Here is a 13,874-nt window from a genome sequence, read left to right as displayed (position 1 = left end):
CCACACGTACTCAGTTATGGTTTTCCTCCACTTGCAATATCTGCTTTTCTACACCCTCCCAGTTTTAGTTTTTGCAGACCCTCGCAGTTTTGGTTTTGCACTGCTTTGCAGTATCTGATTTTCCACAATAAAAATCATGTTTTTTGTAATATTTGTTTGTGTATTTGTTAATAATATTTACAATCGAAGCATTGGAACTACAATTTTTAATGCCTGAAGCATTCCCGGGTTTTGCTTGGCCGAATGCAGTTCTTAGATATCAATTTCTTGTCTGTCTTCTGAAAATATCAAAAATAATTTAGATATGAATGTAAGACCAGGAATAATAATAAGAGTAATTACCATTATTAGGTCTCCGCACAAAATTAAAGAATCTCTCCAGAAATTATGCCTGTTGTTTTATGTCGGGTATCTATATCAAAAACTATGAGAAGAAAAAATAAAATATGACAAACGCAGGCGCAACACTTCTGGTCCCAAGAAGTCTCAGTCGGCCTGGCTGAAGTAAATGTAATATTTTGATTAAGTTAAACAACTAAGTTAGTCCTAAAGTACTATTTATACAACCATTTAATGAACACCTCACACCATTTACCACTGGTAAAGATTAAAAACATTTCAAGTGTCACTGAAATGCAGAATTGGTGTTGAAGATAGCATCCGGAGGCGTATATTTATTAATGGCGAAAATATCTGTGATACTAACCTTTGTAACTCTGAAATAAAGATTATAAAAAGACAAAATTCATTTTATCACTCACCTTTTTATTGTTTTTTAGATTAAAATTAACTATTTTCACTTTTTCCAACAAATTTAAAAATGATGTGTCCCTGCATTATATTCTTGATAATACCATACAAAATGCAGATAAATTTGGTGTAAATTTCGTTGTAAAGTAGGGTCACACTTTGGCGCCGATAAATATTTCGTTTAAACAATACTTTTCAGGGACCGTAATCATTAAAGGTTACGTATATTATAGGTATATTAGGCATTTTTCGTGTTATCAATACCACCAACACGAATTTTTATATTTTAACAACACTTAGGCCACGATCTGACGATCAAATTATTTTATTTCACAGAAAATGTTTTAAAATGTTTAAAAATGTAAAAAACAATAATTTTTTTCTTTGTAATTTAATGTAATTCCTTGATAAATGTGATTAAATATTTTAATCGTCTTACCGTGGCTTTTCTCTATAATTTTGTTGAATCCCACATTCACTCTTATTATTATTTGAAAAATGTTGAGTAAAATAAATTAATATTTTCATTATAGACATTATAATTATAGTTATATAGTTTAATTTTTTTGATTAACAATTATTAATATTTTTTCTACGAATTTTAAAATTACTAAAAATTAAAACTAAATGTGAGAACAAGTCTTTTGGTTTTGGTGTAAATCATAGGATTTTTGAATATTATAAGTTGGTGATTTTTTTGTTAAAAAATATTATAATCGTAGTGCCACAGAAATCACACAGCGCATAAGTGGCCTGATATTGATGCTACTCAGAAACCCACCCCCATTTAACGCTCAGAAATTATCTATCCCCACACCGCCGCCTACAAAAAAGAACAGGATTTCAAGAACACAAAAACCAACTTCTCACTTTCCCGCTGGGAATCCAACGAGAGTTTGTGCCCAAACGGCAGCTATGTATAATGCGGCGTCCACTTAAGTAAAGTTGCGGCTTTACAGCCGGCTGAGATCCAACGATGACTTGGAGTCGGCAGGAGCGATGATTCCAACATACACGCTTAAATTCTTGTCAATGTCCACCCGGGGGCGCTATAATGTTTGCCTAAAGCAAATGAGTTTGTAATGCAACTTGTAGGCACTGACAGAACTTAGCGTTTTTAAAGATTATACACACGATGTTCTCCTTTGCGCAGTTTTATTCCAAGTGCCGTATGAGCCAATTCGCCGTGGGGCGAAAAAGCTAACAGCGATCAGGGTTGCTTCGAGTGCAACTTAACATAATAAGTTTACAGGGTTGGTTAACATGATAATAAATTCAAAAGAAAGCCGTTACATGTCGAGCCGTTGGGGGTGTTTTAATTAGCGATTTCAGCAGGCTGTGCCCCGCCTCACAGCTATCTGTGGCGCAACATGTATCAGCTGTACAAAAATTCAGAACACTATGAAAAATACGATAAGCATATGAAATGACTATACAATATGTTTGATTTTTCATGTGTTAGTCAGTGTGATGTCTTAGAGGCTATGTTAAAAATTAAATCAAATGCTGTTGGCTTGGACGATATGAGCCCTAAGTTTATAAAAATATTTCTGCCCCACATCTTGGGGCATATTACACATATAATTAATTTTGCATTTACTACTTGTATGTACCCTGAGCAGTGGAAAATAGGAAAGATAATTCCAATACCCAAATCAAACCGTGATTTTAGGCCGATATCTATTCTTTCGTTTTTGTCAAAGACGTTTGAGCAACTGATTACAAAACAAATAAACACATTTTTTACCACTAATAATCTACTAAATAGCAAGCAATCTGGTTTTCGACAAAATAGAAGCTGCACAACCACTTTAATTAAAGTTGTAGAAGACATCAGATGAAAATTAGATAAAAACGACGTAACATTGCTGAAAATTCTAGACTTAAGCAAAGCATTTGACACCGTGAATCACAAAATCCTTTTGACGAAGTTAAAAGTTCTTTACAATTTTTCTAACACTGCACTAAGCCTTATGAACTCTTATTTAAGTAGCCGTAAGCAAGCAGTCGTTACAAACGAAACTAGGTCGAACTATATGCACGTTAAACGGGGCTTCCCTCAGGGCTCTGTCCTAGGGCCCCTGTTGTTCACGATCTACATAAATGATCTACCGAATGCACTGTCCAACTGTGAAGTCCATATGTATGCAGATGATGTTCAAATGGAAGTTATTCGTCCTTTGTGTCAAATTAGTGATTGTGTTAATGTCTGTAATGATGAGTTATTAAATGTTAGTGAGTGGGCATGAAAAATTGGTCTCAGTTTAAATCCGTCAAAATGTAAATGTCTTTTTTTTAAAAAAACCTTAATACTGAGCATTTAAACAACCTTACCATAGGGAGCAAAAAGATTGAGTATGTTGCTGAGGCGGAGAATCTGGGCATCACATTAAACAATACCCTATCATGGACTGACCAAGTTAATAAAGCAGTAGGTAAAACTTTCGGTGTGCTTAGGAATCTTTCCCTTTCGCAGCACTTCCTCCCATTGAATATAAGGCTTATAGTCGCCAAGGCGTGCTCAACATCCGTACTATTTGTTGCAGTTGGAGTCGATTGTGGGATACTTTCTATCGATATGTCAGGACGATAGGGCGATGGTTTCGGTGGCGCCCCCCTGTGGGGAATCTGGCGGACGATCTGGCCATTTGGCTTAATCCCGGTTCGCTCAGGGATTGTCTTCCATGGCCTTGAATATGGCCAATGACCCAATTTTGGGAGAGGCAAGGGAATATGGCGGGATGAGAATGATGATAGGCAGATATTAATGTAGTCGCAGCCATATTGTCTGAAAGCTGGACGCAGCGATTAGTTCCGTCATTAAGTGTGTGCCAAAACCAGAAAAAGTGAGAGTTTAGAATGGTAAGTGTCATAGTTAGTTTAATTTCAATTAATTATCCGTAGGGCAACAGGGGTCCCAACACAAAGGGCCCCGGAAGATTTAATTTGGAGGTTATTTTTGGAAACTCTTCTATACGGATACGCCCTTCGCCTTGCATAAGAGCCTGACGTGGTGAGGTCCCGGATTTCCACTTAACCTACCTGGATGAGCTCGGACCAGTGAATTCGGACCCGGTTACTTTGGCTTTACCCGACGCCGCCAACGCCGAACTATAATCTCCGGTGAGTCCGTTCCTGGGTATCAGTCCCACTCGCTATCGGGGACATCCGGCGTCAATTGGTGCGGCGGTGAACCGCCACGCCATAAACCGTTCCCGTTCCTCGAGGCTTTCCCGGCTTTAACGGCCGCTGGCCTCCGGCTTTGTCCGGATTCAGACCCTAAAACCATAGTTTTCCTCAGTGTTGCCTATTAAAAGGGTCGCGAGCCTTGGTTTTCGGTGGGGGAGATTGCAGCGCGCAATTACATGTTTGGCCTGTCCCTTCTTTTCCCAGGGAGCTCCTTTGGATCAGGTGACCCGACACCCAGATAGTGTGTCTCATTTGCGCCCCGTTTTAGTGTGAGCTCCACCAACAAATGACTGGTGGAGAATAGTTCCGCGGCGCCTGTAGCTTTTCCCAGGGAAGCAAGTTCCTCTGCTTTGACCGCCTAAGTTTTGAGACAACGGCCAACTGTGATATTGAAGGCTGAAAAAAGAGAAATTAGTTGATGGGAGTACAGTTATCACAATGTTTATATATAAGACTTACTGCGAATATTAAATTGTAAATGAAGACCGAAATGTGTGAGTGAGTTGTCACTGTGGGGGAGATGGAACTGAGGTAGGCGCTAGGAGTGACTCCGACGGTCCGAAAATGGGTGATGCGGAATCCTCCGGGGCATCCTTGGTTGGGTGGGCGTGCTTGGCTAAGTCATCAATAGCCACCAAAACATACCATATTTCCCGTCACTTGTAATAATTTGCCTTTGTTTACGTTTTATATGTAGTGATGACCGATAGTTTAGTGATGTGAGACTGCGTAGTCATCGATATTTATGTTGCGAGCTGTGGCATTAGGGGGACTCCGCCTTGAGAGAAACTGAGCTAGCGGCACTGCCAAAGAATAAAATAGCAGTTCGTAACATATTTTATGGGGTTGAGATTTTCGGAAGATGTGATGCAGCCAGCCAACACAAATTAAATGTAGCGTTTAATAGTATTGCCCGTTATGTATTCAATGTTAAGAGATATGGCCATGTTACGTGTTACTCAAATAGGATTTTTGATATAAGTTTGACGAATTGGATAAAACTTAAAGCTTTGTCACTCCTCCACAAAAAAGTTTATACGAAACCACCTGAATATATATGACATGATAAATCTATCTACTTCCCAACTAGACATCGGATTTTAGGTGAAATCGTTTCTTTTAAATACGATTTAAAGCCACATTTGATTAGTTACAAATTTTATTTATTAAGTTATAATTAGATTTAGGCCAAACTTCATTGAGGTTTTTGTAAAAAAATTTTAACCAATCAAATGTGGCTTTAAATCATATTTAAAAAAATCGATTTCACCTAAAATCCGATGTCTATTCCCAACGCACCAAAAAATAAATAATGTTAATATTAAGAAATGACATACATTTTAGTTAATAAGTAAATCAAACTGTTTGAAACCAATTATGACTAGAGCGCTAAGTTAATAGTAGAAATACTGTAGCGATAGGAATTGATCAAAAATAAAAACAAAAAAAAAGACCTATAATGGAAAAATTTGCATTAGCCTTTAAAATGCAGGCCGTATATATCTTAGCACTACATACCAACCCGATGTTTACTACGAATGAGTAGTTAGCCATTAACTAATTTTTCATCCAGTCTATATGTAAACAGACTGCAGTAAACTCTCGAGAAAATATAAATACAAATATCCATATAAAAATATAAATAAACACAAATAAAAGGATTAAGAAGAAGAATACTAATACATGTACAATGTACATTAGGGTGGACTTATTTTGTATGAAATTTCTAAGGCCATGCTCTTAGCCCTTCATATATGGCCTTTTTGTATCCTTAATCCATAAAAGAAAAAAAAAGTAAAAATAGTTAGTTTTAGTCGGTGCGCAACGGCTTTAAAGTTTATTACGCATTTTTCAGATTCATCTAGATGCCGTAGACTTGATTTTATACTTTGACAGTATTTTAAAAAGTATCTTAATCACTTTCCCTATTCTTTCTTGCACATTCTTCTTCTAGACACTTCGCTTTGCTTCTTTGGGTTGAAAGCAAATGTGCTTGGACTGGCTTGCGGAAAAGGGACAGCAATAGAAAGACACAGCAGCAGCATACACTGGCTTACAGAAAGGGACAGCAATAGATAGAGACAGCAAATTATACTTTTTTTTAACAGTTTTCGTTTTGTTATTGTACGCACTTTCGCAGGCCACAAACGAAAAAGTCAAATTTGAGTGAGGAAGTGAAAAAGTAGAGTGCTCTATAAGAATTTCCAGAATCCTGGCTATTCATTATAACCGTTACTCGTAGAGTAAAAGGGTATATTAGATTCGTGCAAAAGTATGTAACAGCTAGAAGGAAGCGTTTCCGACCCCATAAAGTAAATATATTCTTGATCAGGGGCACTAGCCAAGTCGATCTAGCCATGTCCGTCTGTCCGTCTGTATGAACGCTGAGATCTCAGAAACTACAAAAGCTAGAAGGTTGAGATTTCCCACACATATTCTTTGGCTTCCTACGCAGCGCAAGTTCATTTTAGCCGAGCGCCACGCCCCCTCTAACGACCACAATCGCCCACTAACGATTTTAAAATGGGTCCTGCGCCCACATCTTTAAAGATTTCCGAGAAGTATAAATGCAATTTTGTTGTGTATATTTATACCTATCGAAATGTAGAAGACATTTTTAAAATCGGACCGTTCATTAAGAAGTTATACGCAATCAAAATTTATATATCTATCTCCCTCGCACTCCCTTTAGCTAAGTTACGATTATTAGTAGGGACACCAACCCGAGTACAGCGTTCGCACTCCATTTAGCTGAGTGACGGGTATTAGATAGTCGGGACACCAACCCGACAATAGCGTTCTCTCTTGTTATACCCGTTACTCGTAGAGTAAAAGGGTATACTAGATTCGTGCAAAAGTATGTAACAGCTAGAAGGAAGCGTTTCCGACCCCATAAAGTATATATATTCTTGATCAGGGTCACTAGCCGAGTCGATCTAGCCATGTCCGTCTGTCCGTCTGTCTGTCTGTCTGTCTGTCTGTCTGTCTGTCTGTCTGTCCGTCTGTCCGTCTGTATGAACGCTGAGATCTCAGAAACTACAAAAGCTAGAAGGTTGAGATTTCCCACACATATTCTTTGGCTTCCTACGCAGCGCAAGTTTATTTTAGCCGAGCTCCACGCCCCCTCTAACGCCCACAATCGCCCACTAACGATTTTAAAATGGGTCCTGCGCCCACATCTTTAAAGATTTCCGAGAAGTATAAATGCAATTTTGTTGTGTATATTTATACCTATCGAAATGTAGAAGACATTTTTCAAATCGGACCATTCATTAAAAAGTTATACGATTTATAAATTGTCAACATATATCTATCTCCCTCGCACTCCCTTTAGCTGAGTTACGATTATTAGTCGGGACACCAACCCGACACAGCGTTCGCACTCCCTTTAGCGGAGTGACGGGTATTAGATAGTCGGGACACCAACCCGACTATAGCGTTATCTCTTGTTTTTAAAATACATTTTCGAGTAAGCTATATTTCTTACATATGTATGTTTATAATTAGTTTGAGTGTAAAATAATTAAATAATTTATGATTTTTCTGCAGCTAACTACAGCCTGTATCAAGCAGGCTAAACTAAAGTTTTCATTTGTAGTAAACTGCGGAATATATGTATGTACATTGTACATGTATTAGTAATCTTCTTCTTAATCTTTTTATTTGTATTTATTTATATTTTTATATGAATATTTGTATTTATATTTTCTCGAGAGTTTACTGCAGTCTGTTTACATATAGACTGGATGAAAAATTAGTTAATGGCTAAATACTCATTCGTAGGAAACATCGGGTTAGTATGTAGTGCTAAGATATATACGGCCTGCATTTTAAAGGCTAATGCAAATTTTTCCATTATAGGCTTGCATTTGTATTAAACTAATCCTTAAATCATTTAAGAGTTTACTGCAGTCTGTTCTAGCAGGCAGGATAAAAATTTTTGACAAATTCGTATTTGTAGTAAACCTTTTAAGAAAACAATTACTTTGTAAAATTGCTGACTATAAGTTTTCTACAGTCTTCATTTTGCAGGTTGAATGCAAACTAAGGTTTTTTTGCATTTGTTCTCAACTTAATTGCCTTTTTGTATTGCGATATTCGGTAGATTGAAAAAAATCAGTTTGTTTTATAAATTGCTTATTATAAGTGTTCACGCCAAAAGGGCGTCTAATTTCGAGAGGCAGTGTCGAGCGGCAGTTTTCTCCAGATGTCCACATCTCGCTCGCTCGCACTGCCCTTCGCTCTTCCTCTCCAACTCTCCCGCAACTCTACGCTCCGCTGTGGAGCCGCTAAGTTAAGCTTCATGTAATTAGTTCTTTCAAGTGTCAAATAAACAGCCGCACGTCGCGCAAAACGCCGAAAGTTTTCCCGTATTTTCCATAAATATTTCTACGCGGATTTCCACCGCCGTTTTCCCTGGGACTTCAGCATTTCTACGATCAAGCCGCCGCCCCAACATTTGATCCTTCTACCGGACTTCCATTCTTCCGAAGATTATCTCCAGCGCCTACGGTGGCTTGAACCGCTTCAGCTAAGTTCCATTTCCAATTGTTATTATTTGCCGGTCATACAGCCAGTTGTTCGAACCCCATTTCGTTCAATTTGTTGTATGATTTCTTGTCTAAATCGAAAAGCGATTTTAATCCGACGCAACGGCATTTAATATATTATTCCATTCCTTTTGTTTGTGCGGCATTTTTGCCATTCCCTTATGCCGTACACTTCAAAAAATTCCGTGCAAAGTTGCAAGTCCATAGTGCCAAATTATTTCAATTATAAATAAAAATATTCCTAAAAAATCAAAGTGTGTGTAAAAATATAACCCAGCCGCAGTAAAAGTTTCCTATTTTTTAAATTGTTCCGCAAAAATTGCACTCTGCATTTTTTACTGTGTTCCTGCTGCGCGTACATATTCACATAAATATTCTAATACAGTTTACTTATACTACTCAGCATTTATAAATCAAATCCAAGACCCTAATGACACAAACATATTTTTCTAAACATATTTTCGTGGTCAATAAACTACATTTTTCCGTGTGTAAAAAATATATAGTCCAGCCACAGTGAATATTTCAAAATCAAAGTGATCCGCCGAAATTGGCAGCTTTTGTGATTTTACTGTGTTTCCTGCTGCGGGCATATATTTTTACATTAAAATTCCAAAATACAGTCCACTCCATCCACATACATTTTTGAGCTAATTGTTTCAATAAAATCCCGCAAACATATTTTGCATTTCAAAGCTATTCCGCTATTCGCAATAAGTCTCCAGAACTCCCGCAATTGGCGACTTACAATATCCAGCTGTTAGCTAGCCACATACATACATACACACAGCTACGTACTCTCCAAGTATTCGGCAGCGCACAGTGGGTCAAGGGCTTACAATAATTATTACAAAAAAAAAACGACCATAAATCCGAATTTAAATATTGTTAAACAATTAATATTTTTTTTTCCTATCCGTGCACCAGTGTGACCATATTTTCCCTTTGCATAATTTAATAATTATTTATTTTGTGCATACACTTAAATACTTATTTTCGAAATTATTTCAAATCGCCATACAGTTTCCTCCACACAATACAGTGTGACCGTATATCCCTACGGACTTTCTATTGGTTCCTAAATTCCAATTCGCAATAATTTCCGTGTAAACGATTTCGCAATACATTTTAAACTCCTGTCCGTAATGGCTTCTCAAGCAAAAACCGCCCTTAATAAATTTATTGTCACAGCTGACACTCTGAGCCATTTTGAAGCCACTTTAAACTTTCCGGGTGCACCCACACCAACGTTATCCGCATCTAAAATCCGTCGCGAGCATGTCAGTTCCTTATGGCAAAAGGTGAATGATGCATATGACACATGCTCCGAGTGCATTGTGGCTGCGGGTGACAGCGCCGCAGACACCAAATCCATCCTGAAGGCGAAATATAACGAAACGTATTCCATATACGAAAGATTTGCTGCTCAGATCCTCGAGCAAATACAACAGGGCTCCCCCAAATCATCTCAACCTCCAGCATCGTCTCCCCAAGACTACATTTCGTTTGGCTGTCAGCTTCCTCCGATCGATACGGAGATTTTCTCAGGCAATTATCTTCGCTGGCCGACTTTCCGGGACCTTTTCACGGCGATCTATATAGACAATCCGAGTCTGACGCCTGTTGAAAAGCTGTACCATTTAAATGCCAAAACTAGTGGCGAAGCTCATTCTATAGTTTCCAAGTCCCCACTCACCAATGATGGCTTCCGCTCAGCTTGGACAAGTCTAACTGAGCGTTTCGAAAACAAGCGATTTCAGGTGAACAGCCACCTAAAAACATTGTTCAATGTGCAATCCATGGCACAAGAGTCTGGGGCAGCCTTAAAGGAACTTCAACACACGATTCAAGGATGTTTAACTGCCTTAGAACTATTCGGCAATCAAAATTGAGAATTGGGACCCTATTCTAGTCTACATTTGCTCCACAAAGCTACCAAAGCTCATGCTCTCATTATGGGAGCAATCCATTCAAAATAAAGCCGAAATTCCCACTTGGCTAGAGCTAGATTCTTTTTTGACTGAGCGCCACCGAACACTAGAGGCCGTCGATAGCATCCAGTCTGCTAGTTCACTCCAAGTTCCGTCCAAAGTCCCAGCTCGATTAGCAGAACTTCCAAATATAAGGTCCTTCACCACGAGAGTACTTCCAATACCCAAAGGCTGCGATCTGTGTTTAAAAGAAAAACACCCCGTGCGTATATGTCCACGCTTTCTCCAAATGCGGGTAAATGATCGTTCAGCCTACATCCAAGATAAGCAGTTATGTTCCAATTGTTTTGCAAGCAGCCATAAATTGCAGGATTGCATTAGCGCTCACAGTTGTTTTACTTGCCAAAGTCGGCATCATACGCTGTTGCATCCAAGCAACAATTCTACAATTGCTTCGATTCCATCCAAACCTCCAGGGCCAGTGTCAGCCTCAATCCCACACAGAATTTCGTCTTTCTCAGCGCGTGTTTCCAACGTTCATGGGATTAACCGAATGTCCGATCCCGACCCGATTACAAGGGTCTATCCTACAGATAATTCTTCCGATTATTGGGTTCCATATCCCGCCTTGGATGACAGACGTTCCCGAGGTATTAAATCCTACCAATGCCGAGTCTGCCAAAAGATCCATCCGCTACGGAAATGCCACCGTTTTCTACGGCTTAGCGCCCAGAAAAGGATCCAGGAAGTACATATGCATAAATACTGTTCGAATTGCTTGGCCCACGATCATTCCCAGGACTCGTGCCGCAGTGGAAATTGCTGCCAGAAGTGTGGAAAGAACCACCACACTCTTCTACACTTGGACGATCGCTCCCGCTATCCTGCAGATACTTCTCCTGATGTTTTGCTACGGTGGTCCTCGCAAGGGGGGGGGAGAATGTTCACGCCAAAAGGGCGTCTAATTTCGAGAGGCAGTGTCGAGCGGCAGTTTTCTCCAGATGTCCACATCTCGCTCGCTCGCACTGCCCTTCGCTCTCCCTCTCCAACTCTCCCGCAACTCTACGCTCCGCTGTGGAGCCGCTAAGTTAAGCTTCATGTAATTAGTTCTTTCAAGTGTCAAATAAACAGCCGCACGTCGCGCAAAACCCCGAAGTTTTTCCATCGTGTTTTTCGTTACAATTTCTGCGCGGAAATTCATCCGCTTTTCCTGGGACTCATCAGCGCTTCTACGATCAAGCCGCCGCCCCAACACTTGGTCCTTCGAGCCGGATTTCCATTCTTCCGAAGATTATCTCCAGCGCCTACGGTGGCTTGAACCGCTTCAGCTAAGTTCCATTTCCAATTGTTATTATTCGCCGGTCATACAGCCAGTTGTTCGAACCCCATTTCGTTCAATTTGTTGTATGATTTCTTGTCTAAATCGAAAAGCGATTTTAATCCGACGCAACGGCATTTAATATATTATTCCATTCCTTTTGTTTGTGCGGCATTTTTTCCATTCCCTTATGCCGTACACTTCAAAAAATTCCATGCAAAGTTGCAAGTCCATAGTGCCAAATTATTTCAATTATAAATAAAAATATTCCTAAAAACTCCAAGTGTGTGTAAAAATATAACCCAGCCGCAGTAAAAGTTTCCTATTTTTTAAATTGTTCCGCAAAGATTGCACTCTGCATTTTTTTACTGTGTTCCTGCTGCGCGTACATATTCACATAAATATTCTAATACAGTTTACTTATACTACTCTGCATTTATAAATCAAATCCAAGACCCTAATGACACAAACATATTTTTCTAAACATATTTTCGTGGTCAATAAACTAAATTTTTTCCGTGTGTAAAAAATATATAGTCCAGCCACAGTGAATATTTCAAAATCAAAGTGATCCGCCGAAATTGGCAGCTTTTGTGATTTTACTGTGTTTCCTGCTGCGGGCATATATTTTTACATTAAAATTCCAAAATACAGTCCACTCCATCCACATACATTTTTGAGCTAATTGTTTCAATAAAATCCCGCAAACATATTTTGCATTTCAAAGCTATTCCGCTATTCGCAATAAGTCTCCAGAACTCCCGCAATCGGTGACTTACAGTATCCAGCTGTTAGCTAGCCACATACATACATACACACAGCTACGTACTCTCCAAGTATTCGGCAGCGCACAGTGGGTCAAGTGCCTACAATAATTATAAAAAAAAAACGACCATAAATCCGAATTTAAATATTGTTAAACAATTAATATTTTTTTTTCCTATCCGTGCACCAGTGTGACCATATTTTCCCTTTGCATAATTTAATAATTATTTATTTTGTGCATACACTTAAATACTTATTTTCGAAATTATTTCAAATCGCCATACAGTTTCCTCCACACAATACAGTGTGACCGTATATCCCTACGGACTTTCAATTGGTTCCTAAATTCCAATTCGCAATAATTTCTGTGTAAACGATTTCGCAATAAATTTTAAACTCCTGTCCGTAATGGCTTCTCAAGCAAAAACCGCCCTTAATAAATTTATTGTCACAGCTGACACTCTGAGCCATTTTGAAGCCACTTTAAACTTTCCGGGTGCACCCACACCAACGTTATCCGCATCTAAAATCCGTCGCGAGCATGTCAGTTCCTTATGGCAAAAGGTGAATGATGCATATGACACATGCTCCGATTGCATTGTGGCTGCGGGTGACAGCGCCGCAGACACCAAATCCATCCTGAAGGCGAAATATAACGAAACGTATTCCATATACGAAAGATTTGCTGCTCAGATCCTCGAGCAAATACAACAGGGCTCCCCCAAATCAACTCAACCTCCAGCATCGTCTCCCCAAGACTACATTTCGTTTGGCTGTCAGCTTCCTCCGATCGATACGGAGATTTTCTCAGGCAATTATCTTCGCTGGCCGACTTTCCGGGACCTTTTCACGGCGATCTATATAGACAATCCGAGTCTGACGCCTGTTGAAAAGCTGTACCATTTAAATGCCAAAACTAGTGGCGAAGCTCATTCTATAGTTTCCAAGTCCCCACTCACCAATGATGGCTTCCGTTCAGCTTGGACAAGTCTAACTGAGCGTTTCGAAAACAAGCGATTTCAGGTGAACAGCCACCTAAAAACATTGTTCAATGTGCAATCCATGGCACAAGAGTCTGGGGCAGCCTTAAAGGAACTTCAACATACGATTCAAGGATGTTTAACTGCCTTAGAACTATCCGGCATTCAAATTGAGAATTGGGACCCTATTCTAGTCTACATTTGCTCCACAAAGCTACCAAAGCTCACGCTCTCATTATGGGAGCAATCCATTCAAAATAAAGCCGAAATTCCCACTTGGCTAGAGCTAGATTCTTTTTTGACTGAGCGCCACCGAACACTAGAGGCAGTCGATAGCATCCAGTCTGCTAGTTCACTCCAAGTTCCGTCCAAAGTCCCAGCTCGATTAGCA

The 13,874-nt window shown here is 39.4% G+C and overlaps 1 long non-coding RNA gene across 1 annotated transcript; it reads right to left on the bottom strand.

Moving 5' to 3' along the window:
• Nucleotides 1-3,619: 3,619 nt before the first annotated feature.
• Nucleotides 3,620-4,648, bottom strand: LOC138913445 (uncharacterized). Its single transcript, XR_011419193.1, has 2 exons — nt 4,399-4,648; nt 3,620-4,335 (listed from the first exon to the last, which is right to left on the bottom strand). It is a non-coding gene; the product is annotated as an uncharacterized lncRNA (long non-coding RNA).
• Nucleotides 4,649-13,874: the final 9,226 nt, after the last annotated feature.

The sequence above is a fragment of the Drosophila takahashii genome, chromosome 3R (assembly GCF_030179915.1).
Source record: "Drosophila takahashii strain IR98-3 E-12201 chromosome 3R, DtakHiC1v2, whole genome shotgun sequence".
Classification (NCBI taxonomy): domain Eukaryota; kingdom Metazoa; phylum Arthropoda; class Insecta; order Diptera; family Drosophilidae; genus Drosophila; species Drosophila takahashii.
The sequence above is the reverse complement of the archived record's forward strand: the minus strand, read 5'-3'. Positions and strand labels throughout refer to the sequence as shown.